The sequence below is a fragment of the Rhinatrema bivittatum genome, chromosome 13 (genome assembly GCF_901001135.1).
Source record: "Rhinatrema bivittatum chromosome 13, aRhiBiv1.1, whole genome shotgun sequence".
In the NCBI taxonomy this organism is placed as follows: Eukaryota; Metazoa; Chordata; class Amphibia; order Gymnophiona; family Rhinatrematidae; genus Rhinatrema; species Rhinatrema bivittatum.
The window spans coordinates 68,630,239-68,652,507 of NC_042627.1; the positions used below are offsets into that span (position 1 = coordinate 68,630,239).

Genomic DNA, 22,269 nt, shown 5'->3' on the forward strand with positions numbered 1-22,269 from the left:
ATCGTGACCTCTGGTTCTGTTGATTTTTTCCTGACGGAAAAGGTTTGTCGTTGTCTTTAGATCATTAAAACCTTTCAAGTATCTGAAAGTCTGCATCATATCACCTATGCTCCTCCTTTCCTCCAGGGTGTACATATTTAGAATCTTCAATCTCTCCTCTTAAGTCATTTGATGAAGACCCTCCACCTTTTGGTCGCCCTTCTCTGGACCGCCTCCATCTTGTCTCTGTCTCTTTGGAGATACGGTCTCCAGAACTGAACACAGTACTCCAGGTGAGGCATCACCAAGGACCTGTACAAGGAGATAATCACTTCCCTTTTCTTACTTGATATTCCTCTCTCTATGCAGCCCAGCATTCTTCTGGCTTTAGCTATCGCCTTGTCACATTGTTTCGCCGACTTCAGATTATTAGACACTATCACCCCAAGGTCTCTCTCCTGCTCCGTGCACATCAGCCTTTTTCCCCCCATCGAATACAGCTCATTCGGATTTCCACTTCCCATATGCACAACTCTGCACTTCTTGGCATTGAATCTCAGCTGCCATATCTTCGACCACTCTTCCAGCTTGTCCAACCTGTTGCAGATCTTCGTGTCATCCGCAAAAAGCCAAACTTACCTTCTATCCCGTCCGCAATGTCGCTCACAAAGACATTGAACAGGACCGGTCCCAACACCGATCCTTGCGGTACACTGCTTAAAACTGCTCTCTCTTCAGAGAGAGTTTCATTTACCATCACACATTGTCTTCTGTCCGTCAACCAGTTTGCAATCCAGGCAATTAAGTTCTGAAAATGTTAGCACCTGACACAATCAGATCCGCAGTCCAAATCGCTTTGCCTCCCATCCTGTCCAATTTATTAGCCTCTTTTGTGTCTTTAAATTATTCCACATTCACATCTTACTAGATTGCCTCCAAGAGACTGCTGCCATGTTCTCAAGTTTTTGAAGAACGTTAAAATGTTGTCACAGTTACCAAATGTGTCTTCATTTTCTTTATTGTCTCCGTCCCTGGTGTTAAATGTATTGGAAAAGGCAAAACACGTTACCTCTTAACCTCAAGTCAAGACAGGATATCTTCTGTCTGGTATGTTTGGACCCCAAAGCCTCTTTTTGGTAAAATGAAAGCTTGCTGGTAAATATTAAAAGGTGAGAAAATTCACGTTTTAAATGTTGCTAAGCATTACACATTGGGTCCTCCCTTTCCATCTGACTATCTTTTTAGAAAAGTTGTCTGGAAATAAGATAAGGAGTGTTCCTGAGATATAATTAGCCTTTGGAACAATCACCATTTTTTACAGCTTCCAGTCTTCCACACCCAGATAGATGCAAAAGTGACCATTTGGTCTTTGTGTTGTTCAAAAGCCTATCCATATTCAATGACAAAGCTGAATCCGAATCCATTCGACATAAAACACCTAAACAACCTGAAGCCTACTGAAATAAATATGATGCAGGGACAATTTAGTGACGGTGTTTCAGAATTTGTCCAATTTATTTTGTAGCCTGACAATGCAGAAAAAGGATCCATTGTCTGCAACAATTTTGGGATTGAAGAAAATGGAACACAAAATATTAAAAACTTTCTTTTTGTTAGCACATACGAAATGGTTTTAGGGCATGCTAAAACACAGAAATGAAACAAAACAAAGAAAAACTGAAAAAAAAATAGTAACTGAAAAGGAAAGCAAAACCAAAGCATTTCCCATGCACGCCTCTGATGTGGAGTGGCCATTGCTATCCAGCAGTACCTCAGAAGCCAAGAGGGAGGTTCTCATCTCAGACTGTTTCTCCCTTTTTTTTTGGCAGAACCACATGGTTCTGAAGCAGATGGGAAAAGTGATGCAGGAGCACTACTGCAGGTCTACATGAGGGTGATCTGGTGAACTGTGGAATAATTACGCCATTGGGTTATTGTACCCCATTACCAACTGAACGCCATCTTAATGTTCACTAATTACATCTGAGGGATGCACAACTGCAGTGCTCATACAAAAATCTTCACTTCTGCATTTCAAGTCAAAAGGTCTTTGGGTGAGCTAGAGCCAAATGTACTAAGCATTTTTCCATAGGCAGTGTGGGAAAAACCCTTTAGCACATCTTGCCCTTAGTGTACCCTCTAGAAAAATACAGAGAAGAGGAGCTTCCTAAAATGGCACAAACCAAATCAGTGAAATGGGGAAATACAATCATCTTTTTTGGCAGGCACCTAATATTTGCCAAGCTTCTGCAATGGGTAGTCCATTTCAGAGGCAGGCCTTCTGCACGAGAGAGAGTTACTGCTGGCCCACATCTAATTGAAAGTTTGGCATGGCGGACCCCCATGGTTAAGATTTAAGGAAATACCGTAAAAGTGGATGCAGTAAGCATTTTTTTCACATCTGCACAAAATGGGACAAACTCCGCAACATGCGCAGACCAAAGTATGTGTTTCTGCCACAAAAATCAAATGCTTCCATCTTTCCCTGCTGTCTCCATTTTGCTTTGCACCGCTGACCGGGTGCAGTAAGCGCAGTGGGAAAAAACTCTTAACCTTCTGTGTGAACAACATCCAGGTTAGAAGACCCCATCACCCCGCTATCCATGATGGAGGTACAGATTTTGTTTAGACGCTAGCAGGAGACCTTACTGAATGATTCGCAAAATAAAAGGTTTTGATGTCATGCTTATTCACTCGGCGCATGTAGTACAAAACAGAAATATGTGCATGGTTTGTGGTAATTAGGGAGTTTATTTTTCAGGTGGATTCTTATCTCGGGTATTAATTAGATGTCAACGTAATGAAATAATTATGTCTTTTTTTTTTTCTTAAACATGAATTGAAGAGTACGGGTGAAACTCAGAACTGTGGCAAACAAAAGCCTGAACTAGTTCGTTTTCTCACAGGTAGCTATTAGCTCGGCTGCGGCAGAAGCCTCATGAAAGCACCCATGCAGCTTCTTTATTCAGAGCAATGAAACTTCAGCACAAAACACAATTCCGCCTGCATTCTGGGCCCCCCCATTTCACCCCTCCCCCACCTACCTTTCAATCACTTATTGGCAGTAATCACTTGTTAGGTATTCCCTTTAATGCCAGGGCCCCTTGTTAATTTGTATTTCAGCATGTGTCGCAGTCTGATGTGTAATTAGAAATCCTAAAGCCTGTCTCTCACCGTAATTGCCTTGACTGAGGCCACCGCATATCCGCTTGTTAATTAGTAAACCACAATATCCAGGGGGCTCGTGGAGAGCTGCCTTAATTGTATTTCAGCTGGAACCAAGGGATAATTACCCTTCACTATCCGCACTGCTTTTCAATTCTTCTTTTTTTTTTTTTTCTGTTTTTAATTATTTTATTTCCTCTTCTGCTTCTGTTCCATGTTTCTCATTTCCTTCTCCTCTGCAAGCAGCAGAGTCTATTCTTCCCAGATCACTAAATAATCTTTATACCCTACGTGTGACTGTAATAAGGGGGGGGGGCTCCGGCCTCTGCCTTACACTAACCACTGCTTCACCAGCAAAAGGTCGAAGGCTTGAAGAAACACACATCTTCTGCTTTCCCTGCCTTGCATCTTTCCTCCTCGTGCTACGCTTACCTGCTTGGCGCAGAGACAAACTCAAAAGTGTATCTCCAGGCTTATCATTTTCCTGTGGAACTTTGCACGTGCAGAATCCTTGATTCAGCCAAGCAGGTGGACCAGTTTGGGACTTTTACATGTGCAAATGCACCCCCATGTGGTCATTCAATGAGCACCGAGCATAGATTGGGCTGGTCAACATTTTTCATTTGGGTTTCCAGCTGTTGTATGATAAATATTTGCAGTTGGGGAGAATTAAGTGGAAAAACTAATGGCATCTGGTCTGGAGGATGCTACCTGCATTACAGCCTGATTTGTCGAGGCTTTTCTCCCATTCTGAGTCTATGGTGGGAAAAAAAAAAAAAAGAAGCTGAATGAACTAGGCCTTTGCGACAAGATTTTCGGCATAGACCACCCAGGCAACTACCAAGTTTTTCATGGGCCCCACAGCACTGCCCAGACTTGCTCCCACTGCTGCAACACCTGCTTCCAAAGAATGCAGCCTGGGCACCCTTGCACCCCGACAGGCCCAGGAGGAGGCTGCCCCTCTTATGGGTTTCCATGGTAACAGGGAACCCGTGCAGCGGCCCTGCCGATGGGCCTGTGCTGAATTGTGCTGCTGCGGGGCCAGCACTAGGACTGTGAGGCGAGGAAAGGATCTGAGAAGGGAAAGGGCCAAACCCTTGCACTTGCGATGAACCCGGGGAGGGGCGGTCGTGGGACATCACACCCCCCCCCCCCTTGCACGCTACAAAAGATTCCGAGGGAGACCACCTCCTCTGTTATCCGTGGGCGCCGCCTTATTAAATCTGGCCCCGCCTTTGAGAAGAAGTACTCTCTAGATTTTCAAAACAGCAACGTTTTTGTGTTTTTTTGGCTCTACTCTTTTTTTTCCTTTTCATCTTATTCCTAGACACCTCTTGTCTTTTTGTCATCATCTATATATTTTCTGGGTGCAGGACTTCCCTGAATGCACCTTTTATTATGGCTATGCCCCGTGTTTTTAAAAAAATCTTTCCAGAATACGACATTCACAGAAGATTTATGCTTTCATAGATCTGTGCGACGCCTGCACGAGGTCCTCATAAGAGTCAACACAGCAAGCACCCCCCCCCCCCCCCATTTTGTTTTAATTCATCAAAAACTGTAAACAAAAAATATTTCCTCAGTAACGTTATGAAGAACAGAATGGAAAGGGGGAAAATTAATGGCCTTCTTTAAACAGACAATGCAGCGGTTCTCAACCCAGGCCTTCATGATCACCCAACCACTCTGGTTTCAGGATATTCGTAATGAATAGGCATGAGATCACTGTGCATAAATGGAGGCAGTGCATGCAGCTATACCTCATACATATTCATTGTGGATGTCCTAAAAACCCAGAGTGGTTGGCAGTCCCTCAAGGTCCGAGTTGAGAACTGTACAGATTAAAAATATTTTTTTCTGTAATGACTGCTTTAAGAGCGACTGTGCTCGGAGTCATCCCCACCCTTATTTTACTGGAGCAGCAAGTAAATTTAGAGGCTGATATTCAGCACCCTTAATCCAGCCAGATTTGAAAATCCTATCACACTGACTGGCCCAGCGTTAGACAGACAACTTTTTTTTTTATTTGGCTAAAGAGTTATCCAGCTAACTTAGGAGTAGGGCGGGGGAAGTTCCTGTGATGTCTTGATAGGCAGCTCTTGCCTCCTGCCAGCAGGGGCCTCTGTGGGCTTCAGGGATTATCTGGTCAGTCCTCTAAGCTACTTAAGCCCACAATTCCTGCTGGTGGTCATCTTGTTTCATCTATAACTCCAGGCTTCTAGTCAGTTGGTTGTCAGCGCTTTGTTTACGTTCTCCAGCCCTCACGTTGGGCATTCTACTTCCAAAGTTCGTCTTGCTGCATTGACTCCATCATATTCCTCGCTTCATCTCATCTGGCCTTCTTGTTTCCAGTGCTCTTACTGTAATCCTGCTTAGTCCTAGTTCGAGGCCTGCCACCTAAGCCCTGCCGGCCACTGGGACCCAAAGGGCTCAACCTGAAGGGAAGATGACCATCTCTCATTTATTAAAATTTATTGATCGCCTACCACAGAGAGGCCTAGGCGATTTACAGGCAGAAGATGCCCTACGCTGTTCCAATTACAACCTGTCCGTGTACTAGCCACTCTGACCTTGGAGTCACGCCTGTGGCAGACTCTGCCAGCACAGTTGCAGGGCGGATTCAGCTATCTGGCTAACAGGGTCATTCATCAAAATGTGTTATAGATTAACGCCATAAATTTGATATTCGTCGCAGCGCGCATGCAAATTTGGCACATTTTTGGGCAGAGGGGGGAGAGAGAGTGAGAGAGACACTTACTCTGGGGTGGTACACATAGTAGTCAACTATTTATACTGCTGTAGGAGGGCCAGCTAGTAACTCAAGGTGAGGTTTTGGTGGTGGCGTAGGGTTTTGGGGCCAGTTTGACATGCAGAGTGAGACGTTCGAACAGCACAGTTCACCTCAGTGAAAATTTGACATCATTTAGAGTGAGGAAAGTTGCACATACAATTTAGACACCCATAGCAAGTGGCGCTTAGCTATGGATATCTTCAGCAACCTCAGCAAAATCGGCCGGAAGAAGTGGGATAAAAATCGGACGCTCGTATTGAGTGCCCGTTGCAACCGTGGGCGCCCGATGCATTTGGGTGCTGGGGACGCGCAATCCTCCTCAGCGCGTCTTTTTTTTTTTTTTTTTACGCAGCCCCTCGTTTAAAATACTGCATCGGGTGCCCAGGGGAAGTGGCTGTGTGCGCTGTTAGGAAAACAGGCGCTCAATACGAGCCCCCATTTTCAATGCATGTCTTATTGCATCGCCCCCCCCAGTGGGGCTTTTGCTACCGTTTGCTAAAGCCAGAGTTGTTCCTATCTTCCGGCGTCATGTTTCTACTTCCCATTTTCTTACGGTACTGTCCCATCAGCAGAGAAGTAAACAGAAAGTCGTCACCCAATCCTAGAAACAGGGGGCAGGTCGCCACTGTGATTGACAGCTACCAAACCCATGCAGGATGTACGACAGGGACATCAAACTCCAGTCCTTAAGGGCCACCAACAAACTGGGTTTCCAGGATAACTAAAAAGGTACAGCCACTGCATGCAAACAATTTTCACGATTTGCATTGTGGATAGCCTGAAAACAGACCTGTTGGTAGCCATCGGGGACTGGAGTTCAACACTGTTGCTCTGTGGGACTTCTAATTTAAGAATTAGTATAGAGTACAGAGCGACATTTGGGTGCACAATGATATTTTTTCAAAAAGGCAGGAAAACTGCTATATTTTAATAGAGGCATTTCAATGGGAACTGCTACTTTACAGCTCTGCGTGCACATTCCTTCCTTCTTTCCTGGCAAGTCTAAAGAACAATTTCTATTGTTTTAAAAAATTAAAAATAGGATCTTAACACTGCATGTGGAGATAAATAACCATATATATAATTTGTAAGAAAAAAACATGGCTATTGTCTTTTAAAGCTATTGAATTATTAAGGCTATACTTAACCATACAGGCAACACCATAGAAAAGTAAATCACTAGTTTGCTACTCATCTATATCTCATGCAATAAAAATGCTTGTGGCTTCTTGAAGTGATATATGCCCCATTTACTTGTTCAGCACAACGTTCTTTCAAATGATAGAACACATACATGAATATAAATCAAATATATAACTAAGTAACCATCTTCATGCTGCAGGTATTTGTGTAATTTGTTGTCCCCACAGGCAGTATATCTGCAGCCATAGTTACTAGTCCAAAGTAGGATAGTGCTTTTATTATAATGCTCACATGCAAGATAGGGAGGAGTCCTTTACTGCCAAAACTGAGTCTTACATCCAACAGGGATGCCAAGAAGCAAACACTTTGTTAAGATAATGCATTTCTGTTTGCTGTTTGGGCAGCTGTGGAGAGGCACGGATGTAAGACTTTTCTTACCCAATGACTGTGGCTGGGGAATTGGGGCACCTTTGAGATTCTTGAGAGAGGGAGAAAAGTAACACATATATTGCCGTGTTGTACCTCTACCCCATTAAAAAAAACCCAACCCTAATTTAATACATAAATGCAACGCCAAAGGTTCTTAGGATATAAACACCCACAAGATCAATGAAAATGCATTTGTTATTCTTTCTAAAATGCTGCATCCATTATTGTTCCATCCATCTGTACATCCATCCATTAGCTTTATAGTTATCTCTATATCCAGTCATCTGCTCTTCTGTTCATTGCTCTATCATCTGTCTATCCATCTAACCCTCTTTATTCAGGTATTTATCCATACATAATCATCTGTCCAACTGTCCATTGCCTCTCCATTAATCCATCACCTTTGCAGCCATATGTCCATTCATCACGTCTAGATGCCATTATATACCCATCCATCACTCCTCAGTTCAGCTGCCTATCCATTCATGTAATCCTTTATTCATTTACCCTCACATCCATGCTCCACCATTACAGACTCCATTAATTCAGCCATATTTTCTTTACTAATACAATTCTTTTGTAAGCCATGTCTATACCTTGTCATCTTCATTAAGTTTTAGAATTCCCCATTTTCCTATGCATTTTTTATTCTTATCCTGCACACACACACACACAAACTCCACTGTAGTCCCCATAGAACTTCAAACAGTACATCTGAAAAGGCGCGGTTGGTTGACGTTGTACGGATGCGTGGTCTTTTGCATTTTCTGCTGCAGTTTCCTTAGCAACGGACACAAATTAAACCAAACAATATTGGAATTTTTGCATGATGGCAGGTTTTGTCCCCCTCCCATACCTCATTTATTGCTGGGCAGTCATTTTTCCAGTGCAAGCCTATCTTCCTATCTCATTTGGTCAACTGAACATAGAAGCAGTGGCTTCCTCTTGTGACTTCCTCCTGTGATACCCTGTGAAAAGAATTTGCTGGAGTTTACAACACTCTCCTTTGCAAGACCAAAAGCAGGAAAAAGTAAAGAATCTACAGTGATCTAGCAGAGAATGCCTGCCAACAGTAATTTAATTTTATAACATGTTGTGTGAATGAAAGAGAACATAAAATCCTCTTATGTTCACTCTGTAATACTCTGGTATGACGTTTAGCGCTCATGATAGTGAGGGAAAGGTCAATTACGCAAATGAGATCAAGTATGGTAGCAGCTTCGCTACACAACTCTAAATCACAGTCCTGACTTATCTCTATGCTATAAAGCCCTTTTTAAGTACAGAACAGCTGACAAATGATGTTTTCTTATGTTTATTCCATGTGCAAAATGTTCTCCAAAGACTGGTCTGAGAGGACCAACATTTCAGATACTCTCGGAAAGAGGACTCCCGATGCTTCTCTTATAAAAGTAGGATCATATGATTATTTATTTAATCTCCTGCCTAATTTAAATATATAGGAGAATAGGAATTGCAAGATAATATTTTTTTTCTAAGAAATATGTTAGGAATCCTCTTGAGTTCAGAATGAGAACAGATATTTGTCCTTTCTTGGTACAGGATTACCTGACTCAGAGAGGGCTCGATTCACTCAAATCTCTTTGACCAGTAAAGGCCAAACATCTGGTAACTCCTAATATGGAATCTAACCATATAAGTACAGCAAGGGTTATTTTTCCCTACATGCATCACCTTGCACTTGTCCACATTAAATTTCATCTGCCATTTGAACTCCCAATCTTCAATTCTAACAAAGTCCTCCTGCAATTTATCACATTTAACTACTCTGAATAATTTTGTGAAATTTGAAAATGCGATCACCTCACTCATCTTATCCTTTTCCAGATCATTTATATATATATATTGAAAAGCACCGGTCCTAGTACAGATCCCTGAGGCACTCCACTGTTTACCTTTTTCCATTGAGGAAACAGAGCATTTAATCCTACTCTCTGTTTCCTGTCTTTAAACCAACTTGCAATCCACGAAAGGACATAGTCTCCTATCCCATGACTTTGTAATTTTCTTAGGAGCCTCTCATGGGGGGACTTTGTCAAACGCCTTCTAAAAATCCAAACACACCACATCTACTGGCTCACCTTTATCCATGTGTTTATTCACCCCTTCAAAAAATGTAGCAACTGTAGCTAACTGAAAGAAACCTTTCTGCCTTATCAACTAACATGCTTTCAACATTTTTTAAACAACCCCCCTGCTTTTAAACACTGGCTAATGTTTCCCAGGCAAAAGTCATTTTTAAAGGGCCAGTAGTACCTTTTCCCCAGAGATCATGACACTCGTCTTTTTAGAAATAGCTTTTGCACAAATGCTTTCCTATTTATTCACGGTTGTCTTGCTTCCAGTGCCTTTTCGGTTTCTTTAAATAATAATATATAGTGCATGCTTTTCTCAGTACAGTTTCTGTGTTTGCTGCTGCACTGATAACTGGTGGTCAGTCTGCATGTTCAAAGCTTCTGCTGTATCCAGTGCTCTGGCTCTAAAAGGGTTAACTCTGACTGAAGCAGGGGGTGCCTGGGAATTTTTCTCTACCTCTGGTCCGTAACTGGCGAAGCCTATGTGAAACAGAAGCTAACCTGGCCAACCCTACGTAATTATTTTCATTCTGCCTGTCCTTATTCTTGTAGTTGCTGTAATGTTCAGTTACTTGTTTTACCCGTTAATAAAGTTTGAAGAAGCGGGGCCCCCTCTGCCTTCAAGTAAGGACTGAATTTAGTATCCACTGAAGCCGTGCATAGGAAATGCAGAGCGGAGACAGAATACGCTTATCCTCAAAGCTTATTTTTCCTTCCTTTCTCAACAGCATTAAACTTTCCCTCTTACCCACACACACACACCCCTCGCAAACTCACACTTATGCTCCATACACTTTCTATCTGTATATACTTTTTTTTTTACAAGTACACATAGCACATCAGTGGCACATAGGACCCCCAGGACTATAGGGGGATCACAAGACACAGACACTAGTCTCGGTACTACTACTACAGCAAGAATGAATCACTCACTCAGACTGGCAATTTATAATGCTACTACATATAAGCACATCTTCATCACATGCATGAGCTATTGTAAACACAGTTAAACCACACCACAAACAAAAACTCAATTCAAAGTAAACCAACTTCAGCCATAATCAGCACAACAACAAAAAAAAACAAAAAACAGGCCACAGAACAACTGATGTACAAAACAATAAAGCAAATTTATTCACATAAACCACAAGCAGTCACCCAAAAAAATAAAAAAAGAGATAAAAGTTACACCCACAGTTGTTTCCTGGTTGATGCGAGTGAGGTGTGGTTGGAGCCATCTCCTTTGTCTGCTAGACGGCGGTCTCCCTTGTGCTTTTCCTCTTCCTGATGTTAATTCTGCTCCTGTGAGACTCTAAAAAGAGAAGACAAACCCTTCCATGAATCCTAGCTAACCACCCACAAATTCCATCTCCAACACCTTTCCTACAGATCAGGGAAAGAAACAGATGCAGGGAGCGACCGAGAAAGAGTAACACAGCAAAGGCTGACAAAAGGATGGCAGAAAGCATCTGTTCCCTAGCGGTGCATTATTAGAAACCAGAAGTTTACAGAAATTTCCAGCACCGTACTTGCTCCTAGCGACGACGAAATGACGGAATGGCAACTCCTTCTCACAGCTAAACATGGCTACCATACACAGCATGCACACATCATCGATGGCATAGCGAGGGACGATTAATGGCGCATTGCAATGAGCGAGCTGGACTTGTATGGATGAAACGGACGCAGCACCCATGCCAATGCCATATCTTACGCGTAAAAACGCGCGTCCAAACCGGTCGCCCGCTTTTTCAATGCACGCACATCCCCCTCTCCTGGGCCCCCGATGCAATAATCAAATGAGCAGCCGTGCTAAAAAAGGACGCGCTAGGGATAAATTGTGCGCATCCTAGCGTCTCCTTGGCATCGGGTGCGGGTTACGAGCATCCATCTCATCATCCCACAGCAGCTAATTAATTGGCCAGAAAGTTCTTTTGTCCACAAAGCCTTTTTTTTTTTTTTAATTAATATTTTTTTAGTTGGGCCTTGCCGCACAACAAGACTTTACGCCAGTTCCGAGGCAGGCATTAAAATTTGACTGGTTAAAAGGTCCGCATTGGCGCACAGCGATTCTTTTTTGCATCGGGGGTCAATATCTAATAGCCTCATCTATCTGGCATTTACACGTGATGAGCGCTATCAGCTAAGTCTTTGTTTGGACGTGCGTTTTGGATGCATTGATCCCCTTATTGCATTGGGGGTTAGCCTAGTGGCATCCAACCGCTCAGTGGCCCGTGAGGTAGCCAGGCGCACTTTATTGCATCAGGCCCATACTGTCAGAAATCAGAGACAGTACCATGCATTCACACCTGCAGACAGAGATACGCATACCGCCATGCAAACAACTAAAAAAGATGAAAGATAGTGACCTGTGTGCCAGATATGCCCCCTCCCATCCCCCACCCCATGCAACGTACCCACCACTCCTTTCTGCGGAAAACTCATTCTATGGTGTTCTGGTGCAGTAGACCCGAGCGAAACCCCTTTAAGCAAGAAGTGGGATCTGAAGAGAAAAAAAAAAAAGCAAAGCAAAACATGTTAGGAAAAGCATTTTTACATGTAATATTTAATTGCATGTATTACGAATGATAATAGGGTTGCCAGCCTTTCGGGATTTTACTGGAGACTCCAAGAATTAAAGGTCAATCTCCCGGACCCTGCTGTGATCAACCCCGGAGAAAGCACAGAAGGCATTCTCAGATTTATCTTATCAGCTTTCTGTTCATTTTATATATATTCCATGAGACTGTATTCCAGCCAATGTTTGCAATGTCAAGGGGAAATAAAATAAGGCAACAACATGAGCAAAGACCCTGAATTAGGACTTGTAAATAATATTGATCTTGATTAATGAAAGCATTTTGGGCATGCCTGCCATTTCATGATAATATGCTATTTTCTTTTATGCATTTTTTTTTCTTAAAAGAACTGACTGGAACCAACACAGAAATCATTTAAAGCATGCATTAAAAAGTAAAGTAAGCCCCATTGCCCTAATAAAATAAGAATCACAGCATTAGCAGTGATTTTTCATAACTGTTTTGTTTATGCATTGTGTTTTGAATTTTGGATGCACATGAATAATCACACACACACACACGTGCCTGGTCCTTTCCACCATTTTGTCACACGATGAAACTTAACAGGCGAGATTTATTTGCAGTATTTATGTTAAAACTTCGCGCTCAGGCTAACAGGGGAAGCTGGGCCCACAAATCATTGCAAACGTCAATGTGGAGGCAATTTTCAAAAACAGGCTGATCGCTGCCAAACCCGCAGATACTCCTGCCTGCGGACTTTGCATCTGTTCTCAAAATGGAGAGCAGACTTTCCAGCGGAAAACTGCAGAGGGAAAAATGTGCCCACAGAAATGTGATCTTCCTTTTTCTGTGAATACTCCCCCCCCCCCCCCATTGAAAGACAGCACAGATAGTTCTGAAAAGGCAAAACTGCAGACATTGTTGCCTCCGCTGACCTAACGCCCACCTCTGATCCCACTTACTTTTCCTCTGGGTAAACGTCTGAGCATTGTTGACACCTGTGCACACTTTTCCTTGCATACAAGCAGGCCAATTGCAATACTGCGCGCTGGCCACAGTGCGTGGCTCATCGTGCGACTGGATGCGCGTTTTGGACGCGCGTCCATAACCCCCCCCCCCCCCGATGCAAAATGGAGGTTAGCTTGTCCAAAATGCGCGTCCAACTGAGTATGTAGCTAATAGCGCTCAGCACATGCAAATTCATGTTAGAGGCTATTAGCTATTTCCCCGATGCAAAAAAAAAAAAAAAGTACGCCCGACGCGCACATTTTAACCCGCAAAAATGAATGCCATTATATCCTCTTCCCTCCTCTTTTCAGAGCCTGCCTGACATTCAAGCTTTTAAGCAAGTCCATCTGGGCAAATCCTGTGAAACAATATTTGGAGTAACTGTCCCTTTGCATTGGAATGACTTTCCTGATTTTATTAAATTGGACACGACTCTACTTTGGTTTAGGAAATTATTAAAAAAAAAAAAAAACTCACAACAACTGCTTTTGCTGACTACATCAGGTTGCCTCTTACCTAGCAGTAGTTATTATACTTGGTTTGCTGGGAAATAGCATCGTAAAATGCCCAAAATGGAAGCAAAGTTTTGGGCACAGTTAGTTTAGGGGTATCTGGCTATTATCCATCTTGCCCATACACATAACTGGGCACCTTTAGCAATTATGGATTTATATATTTTTTTTAATCATCACTTTTAAACTCTGCCATTGAGTACGTTCAACCTTATTCAAGGCTTTTGGGTAGTTATTGATGTTTGGTTGCCAACTAACCTATATAGGCTTGCAGAGTAGCACCTTCAGCTGTTTTATGCCTGTCTGTTCTGTTTTACTTTTTTTATTTTAATGCATTGAGTCTGTTCTATTGATTGATTGTGGAGGTAATATTGTTATCCGCTGAGAAGTTGGCTAAAAGTTTTTAAATAAATACTATCAGAATCTTTTTCATAGACAAGCCCTGCTATACTGAGTTTTTGACTTTTCTAACAGCTGGCCATGATGGCTTTATTTAGCATCAATTGGTCTTCAGTTTCCCATGCTCCTCTTTTTGACTTTGTTCTGTTGTGATGATGTTATTAATGTCTATGTGATCGCATATTCTGTCTCTGTGTCTGTGGCAGTGAGCAGTTTGTAGATTGGCACATTATTGGTCAGTAATTTCTGGGGATATTACTTAGGTCTCCCTTTGGAAGCGTAAGAGCTCTTCCTGTTACTAGCCACTAACTCTGGCTGGCTGATCAGTTGATTTTTTGCAGTTTGCCACATTTTAGTGGAGAGATTTGTTTATTAATTTATTGAAAAATTCTTAGATTCCACTTAACCATGTTACCATTCTAAGCAGCTACTGAGGGAGTGAGGGCAAGACAGAGTGTGTGATGTGAGAGTTTACCATAAATGTCAAACTTCCTTTACTACTCCAAAACAATCTTTGAACTTGATTTGCTAAGGCTTTTCCTTCACACATAGAAAGGGGACAAAGCCTTAGTAAATAAGGCCCTTTGCTACTTCTAAATACAATTATTTCTATTAAAAAAAATAATGAAAGGTTTATACATTTTCCTTGCTTTTATCACTTTCTCCATTGTTTCCTATAGGGCATAACCAGTTTATAACATATTTAAGTAAGGCAGTCTGGCGATGAAAGTGTGGCTGAGAGATTTTGATTTCTTGCCCATACCCTGTGCTAACATCACAGTGGCAGGATGATCAATGTGCTTCTTCCATCCAATTCCAGATGTTGGTGATCTCAGGAGATGGACTTTGAATATTCAGAAAGTGATAATGAAGGTCATGCATATTATAATATGAACATAAGAAGTGCCATGCTGGGTTAGACCAATGGTTCACCGAGCCTAGCATCCTGTCTCAAACAGTGGCCAATATGGGCTACTTGGAAGTACTTGGCAGATTCTGATGGGGAGGCTCCACTCCATGTCATTCATTCCCAGAAGTAACAGGTAGTGTTCCCACGTCCATCTGGATAACAACTGATAATGGACCTGTCCTTCAGAAGTTTGTCCAAACCTGTTTTTTTTTTTAAACCCAGCTATACTACCAGTCCTGACTACATCCTCCAGCAACAAATTACACAGCTTAATTGTGCATCGTGAATAGCAGAGTTGCATACCTGTAACAGGTGTTATCCAAGGACAGCAGGATGTTAGTCCTCACACATGCGTGACATCATCAGATGGAGCCTGGCCACTATCCACACGTCTACGCAGGGTCCCTCTTCAGTCTTATAACAGAGTTCGTGAAAATAAAATAACAAACCAAAAGAAACCCAACTCCGCAGGGTGGCGAGCGGATTTCGTGAGAACGACCATCCTGCTGTCCTTGGCGAACACCCGTTACAGATAAGCAACTCTGCTTTCTTCAAGAACAAGTAGGATGTGGTCCTCACACATGGGTGAATATGTAGCTACAGGCTGTTCCAAACATACGCAGCCTTTAACAGGTGCAAAATGCACAACAACTAGAGCAAGCCTGCACCCAAAGAAAGGGCCTAAGGTAGGAAGAGTTGAGTTTTCAAGAATGAAATAGATTACGGAGGACTGACTGACCGAAATGACCATCACATCGTCCATCTTTGCCCAGACAATAATGAGAGGTGAATATGTGGAGCGAATTCCAAGTCGCTGCCTTGCATAACTTGTGTATGGGTACTGCATGCAAGTGAGCCACCGAAACGGGCAAGTGAGCCACCAAAACTGACATGCCTCGGACCAAATGAGCTTTGATGTGGCCCTCAAGTTATAGTCCTGCTCGTGCACAGCAGAAAGAAATACAATCTGCTAGCCAAAGGGATAAGGTCTGTTTGGACACTGCGACCCCCAACCTGTTCCTGTCAAAGGAGACAAAGTTGACTGGACTGGTAGTGAGGTTCTGTTCGTTCCAGGTAAAAAGCCAGGACCCTTTCACAATCCAGAGTGTGTTCACCCTGGGAGGCATGCGGTCTTGGAAAAAAGGTAGGCAAGACAATGGATTGATTGAGATGGAATTCCGTGACCAACTTTGGGAGGAACTTCAGGTGTATATGCAAAACCACCTTATGACAAAATTTTGTATAAGGTGGATATGACAGTAAAGCCTGAAGCTCACTGACCCTGCGTGCTGAGGTGACCGCGACCAAGAAGATAGCTTTCCAGGATAAGTACTTCAGAACGCAAGATCCCAGGGGCCGAGACCACTGGGGGCCGCGTCAGAGGCTTAAGCTGCAATAAGCCTCGCATGAAATGCCTTACAAGTGGATGGATGGAAATGGAGGTGCCATCCATCCTGATGATATGCCCCAATGGCACTGAGGTAAACCCTCACCGAAATGGTTTTCAAGAGGTATAACAGGTAGTCCAAAAGCTTTGGTGTGGGACGTGAGAACAGGCTCAAACCATGCCCTTCACATCAAACAGAGAACATCTTCCATTTGAGATTGTAAGATCTCCTCGTGGAAGGTTTCCTAGACTTTAACAGAACCCGAGATACACCATCTGAAAGGCCCAGGATCTGCATGGTCACCCAGTCACCATCCAAACTGTGAGGGACAAGGCTCGGAAGTTGGGGTGGCACAGCCTGCCCTGGTCCTGCATGATCAGGTCTGGAACAGTCCCCAGCCAAATTGAAGGGTGGGAGGCCAGTTCCCACAGAAGTGTGAGACATATCTGGTGAGTCCAAAAAGCAGGAATCAGGATCATGGTGCCTCGGTCCTGCTTTTGAAACGTCCGAGACCAGTGGCAAGGGAGGATAAGCATACAGGAGGTTAGTGCTCCAGTGCTCTAAAAAGGCATCTGACATCCCCTGCCCACTGACCAGGGAGCAGAACCGATCCACTTGCCTGCTCTCCAGGGAAGTGAACTGATCTATGTCTGGGATCCCCCGCAGGAGGAAGATGCAGTTTGCGATCTCCTGATTCAGAGACTCTTTGTAGGGTTGGAAGGCCCGACTCAACAAGTCTGCCAGGATGTTGTCTGTCACCGGGAGGTACACGGGTCGGAGAAAGATGCCTCTTACGAGAGCCCAGGACCAAATTATTTAAATACCACATTGATTGTCAGTCTGAACAAGGACTACTTTGTTGGTTGTGCTTCCGGAATTCCTATAGGGTGTAATGGATCACCCGCAGCTCCAGGAAGTTTATCTGGAAATACTGCTCCTGCCTAGTTTGGGCTCCTATAGTTTGGGCTCCCCAACCCATGTGAGACATCTGTGGTGAGGACAATCTGGGGCTGATACCCAAAAAGGCATCCCCTTCTCCAGGTTGGATAGGGTCTCCCACCACATAAGGAACCGCCAAAGTGGAGTGGTGACTAAGATGCGAGCCTGAAGATCCTGGGTGGCTTGGCACCACTGTGAGCGCAATGTCCACTGCGCCCTGCACGTGTAGCTGAGCAAATGGTGTGATGTGAACCGTCACTGCTATGTGCCCCAAAAGGCACAGAAACTGGTGTGCTGAAACGTGAGGGAAGCAGGAAATTACCCTTACCAGGGAAGCAAGGGTTCTCACTCCGTCTCAGGCAAGAAGGCCTTCCTATGAACCGTATTGAACCTGACTCAGATAAAGTCCAACTGCAGTGAATGCTGGAGATGAGATTTCTGGTAGTTGATTAGAAATCCCAGGTCCTCCAGAACACATATGCACCCTGTCTAGAGTCGCTCTTGATGAGCCAATCATTGAGGTAGAGGAAGATGTGTACCCATTGCCCCCCCCCCCCCCCCCCCCACCCATCATGCCAGGCATTTTGTGAAGACGTGGAGTGCCGCCAGTCCAAAAGGCAGCACCCGATACAGACAGTGCTCCCCTTCTACCATGAATCGTAGATACCTCCGATCTGCGGGAAAAATGGAAATATGGGCATATGCGTCTGAGATTGAGGGAGCAGAGCCAGTCCCCAGTTCTGAGAAGAGGTACCAGAGTTCCCAACGAGACCATCTTGAATTTTTCTCTGATAAGAAAATGGTTTAATGCCCTCAGATCAATACTTTTGTAGCCAGTAGAAAGGGCGTCTTGTGTATTGCCTGGGAGGCTTCTTGCCTGAAGGCTGGATGTCCGATGTGCTGGCTGAAATTGCTGATGGGTTTTGTGATAGTCCTTCAGCTGGGCTACTCCTCTTTAATCTTGTCCCCGAAGAAGTTCTCCCCTGTACAGGGGAGGTCTGCCAGACGATCCTGAACTTGGAATGGAGGTCGGAAGCGCAAAGCCAGGCCACGCAACAAGCCCCATTGCAACCCTCAGTGCGGTTTCAAAACACGTCATATGCAGAGCGGAATCCATGTTTGTCACACTCCAGGCCCTGTTGAAACTGTTGTGGAAGGTATTCCACCAAATCTTGGACCTGTTTCCTGAGGTTTCTGGAGTACTGGCCCATATAAAGTTGATAGCAGGCAATCCTGGCTGCCAACATTGAGCCCTGGAATATCCGCCATCCAAGAGCATCCAGAGCCCTGTGCTCACAACCCAGGGAAGCCAACTCATGAGTCGAGAGCCTCTTTGCTTTCTTCAAGGCTGATTCCACCACTACCGACTAGTGTGGGAGTTGCTGGTGTTCAAAACCCCCGGTGGGCTGGACGAGATAGACAGTGTTGATCTTCCAGTTCACTGGTAGGATGGAGATAAGATGTTCCCAGAGCCGGACGACAAGCTCCTTAAAAATGTTGTGTACTGGAACAGCCACCACTTCTTTAGGTGTATCATTAAATTATAAGATCTCTAGCATTTTATGCCTAGAATCCTGCTCTGTTAAAAGCTGGAAAGGCACTGACTCCGCCATGGCCTTTACAAATCCTGCAAACGATTCTCTGGTGGGGACTTACATCTCTCCTCTGGTGGAGAAGGTTCAGAAGGCAAGTTCTCAGATTCATCTATGGAGGAAACAGATCCTTCTCCCTCCCAGGGATCGTAGGAGGCATCCTCCTCACTTTGGAAGCCCGGAGACACTTGAGGTGGAACCCCCACCGGGGTCTTAAGCAGAGACCCTGAAGGCCTCGGAAACATCTGTGGGACCAAAGTAGGCACCGAAGGCACCGGTGGAATCCAGGGGCGCATCGGCACCGATGGTTCTATAGGCGTCAGGAGTGCCAGGGTAAAAAAAAAATCGATGGCTCCGAGGGCAGTGACTCCGAAGGCTCTGTGAGGGCTATCGCCAGTCAGGGCATCGTGCGCAGCCTGGGCGCCATCAATCCCATGGACCTTCCTCGTCCGAGGAATCACTCACTGGAATTGGAACCGGTGGAGGCAGCGGCGATGCACCCTTTGATAGAGAAGGGACTCGAGGCATCAGGGCTGGCTGCATTGGTAAAACACTGAGCAGTAGGTCCAGCCGCTCCAAAGGCGAAATCACAAATGGAAATGGCTTCTGCGGTGGTGGCAGTCCTGGTGGAACAGGAGGCTCTATGCCCTGCAGGGCCCGGCCGACCATCAGTCACACACACCTCTCCAACTTCTCCTCAAAGGCTGCCAAAGACAGGATGGCTTGAGGAAGAGGCAGCGGAATCTGTTCAACCCTGGAACCGTGGGGGAGGACCGAACCCTTCACAGTTATCAGTGGGGATCACCAAGGTTCCTCGGGTTGTCCAGAGGGTACAACATCCTCCACACGGGAGTGATTCAGGGGAGGCATGATTGATGTTGGTGCCTTCCCGTAGTCTGAAGTCTTTGAGGATGAAGACCGGTGCCGGTACTTCCTAGACTTTTCCTGGTGCTCATCCTGGTCCTTCTCCAGAGCCAAGGGAGATGGAGAGGAACCAGATCTGGAACATGAGGATATGGCCCTCGCTTGGTCCCCCGCTCCTACTTCTGGACCGGGGTTCAGTAGTGAAAGGGACACCGAGGGGGTCGTAGCCAAGACTCCCTTACCCCGCAGAGTCGAATTCCCAAGCGCTGATGTAGATGGTTCCAATTTCTGAACACCGAACAGCTTTCCCATTTTCTCCAAGCGTGCCCAACGACCCTTGGGGGTCATTTGAGCACAAAGATCACAGCCACAGACATCATGCAATGCCCCCAGGCACAGGACACAGACCTCCTGGGAGCCTGAGATGGACATGGTCCGGGGGCACTGGGGGCAACGGCAGAAGCTGGAGGATGCCGTGGAAAAAAATCACGGCGTGAGGTCGATGCCCGGCGGCCACCGGGAGGAGACATGGTAATCTACCAAGGAAACTTACCGATACCATGAGAAAAAAACCAAAACACGCAGAGGGACCTGACAGGACTTGGGAAAGAAAGAAAAAAAAGCTATTTTCCACAGCAAAAAAGTGCGAGTTCCACAGCTGCGATGCTTCAGCTTTGTGGAAAAAGAAAGACTGAAGAGGGTCGCTGCGTGGACGCGTGGCTAGTGGCATGCTGGGCATGCTCAGTTGAGTCACTCAAAGTTTCTAGAAATTTTGACAAACGTTTTCTGTGCCGGGCTCCATCTGATGATGTCACTATGTGTGAGGAGAAAAATAGTTTCTTAAATTTTTTGTAAATCTGCTTCCAGTAAGTTTCATGGAGTGTCCCCTAATCCTAGTACTAATTGTTTCAGATCGAGCTGACATTATATTATGCAATGGGTGGAATGCAGTGGGGAATCTGCTCTAAAACCCCACAAAAACCATTTAAAGTGAGTTTACACAACTTTTCCCAGACAGTACCTCTGAACCGTATTATTTTTAAAACATAAGTCGTCTTGACTTCTGTTTGCCAAAGTCAACAAATATTCTGCTGGAAACTTTTCTAAATGCTAAGGTAGGGTAAATCGACCCCAGAGAGTTTAATATTTCATTGAAGAGGCATCCAAAGAAACACAGTATTATAGTAAACAACAGCAGTGAAAAAAAATAAACAAAATTGTCCCGCCCAGTTGAGATTCTTCCACTTTGGGTAGAAGAGCACACACTTTGAAAATTCACTCCTAAGGAGTAACACACGTAAAAGAGACATGTCGTAGCAAATTTCAAAAGCCCATTTATGCTCAGAAAGTCCATTTATGCACATAGGTTTTACGCACGCAAATCCCTTTTGAAAATTATCTCCTTACTGAATATTTAACCCAACACTAGTTCCTCCCCCATCCACCCTGTTCCCATCTCTTTTGCTTGAACCGTCAATCCCTTTCCTACCAAGGCTATCCTGTGGACGCTCTCCCATAATTTACCATCATTGTCAATATCTGCGGTGCAGAAGCAAATGTTTTAACTCCAGTCAGGGAGGTCTTTAGCACCATTAGTCATCGAGGTGGCTCGATTTATAAAGCCATATGTTCTGCTGCAATCAGCAGTGCTCTTTTATGTGCAACGGGACTGATTCTGAGCAAAAAAATATAAGATTGTTGCCAATGATGTCAGCCATCTGGTTACTCTGGACATTGATGCACATTACACAGATATTCCACGGTGTGCTGTCACTGACCTAATTAGCAGTATATTACATGATTCTCCTTTTCTCCCCCAGGGAGTTTATGTGCAAGCCAGATAAAATAGAATGCTCCATAAATTATTTTCCCTTTGATGGCTGCTACCACAAACAAGTTAAAGGAACAGCAATGGGTTCCCTCATGGCACTAAAGATAGTGAGTGCGGATGTCAATTTAAACTATGGGCCTGGTTCTCTTTTAAGTCCCCCACCCCCCCATAGACACGGAATGAGAAAGAAATCCGTAGTGCATTAGGCTCAGTGTTTATGAAAAAAAGGTGAACTTATAGTAGGAAATGTGCACAGGAACTATTTTGGCTTATTTGTTTCATTTTGCAGTTTTTTCAATCCTTTGGATTTCTGTTTAAAGATTACACTGGTAAACAAAGTCTTTGTTTCCCTCAGGCTTTTTGGTGTTCCAAATAGATTTTTTGATGCTGATCACAGATATTATTTTGAAATTTGTACATCACGTAAGGTTTTTGAGTAATGGCCAATTTTGTGTTACAATAATTGTGAAATTTTAAAACATAATCTCGCGTACATATATTTTCTTGCTGGACAGTAGTTTTTATGATTTTTTAAATTCTTGTCATATTTTTGACGGCCATAAGCATCGTAACATGTAACAGAGACTAACTTTTTAAAAGATACACCAAGAAACTCTGCCTGATCATGCCAAAACTTGCTTTGGCAAGCCCCAGCTCAGCTGCAAGATTCCAACTTGTTTCCA

At 44.2% G+C, this 22,269-nt stretch overlaps 1 long non-coding RNA gene across 1 annotated transcript in view; it reads right to left on the reverse strand.

Moving 5' to 3' along the window:
- Positions 1 to 6,850: 6,850 nt before the first annotated feature.
- Positions 6,851 to 22,269, reverse strand: part of LOC115075470 — a 78,909-nt gene continuing 63,490 nt past the window's right edge. The window contains exons 2-4 of the long non-coding RNA XR_003852526.1: positions 12,021 to 12,106; positions 10,799 to 10,915; positions 6,851 to 8,475 (exon numbers count right to left, since the gene is read on the reverse strand). This is a non-coding gene — a long non-coding RNA (uncharacterized LOC115075470). The remainder of the gene's footprint in view (positions 8,476 to 10,798; positions 10,916 to 12,020; positions 12,107 to 22,269) is intronic.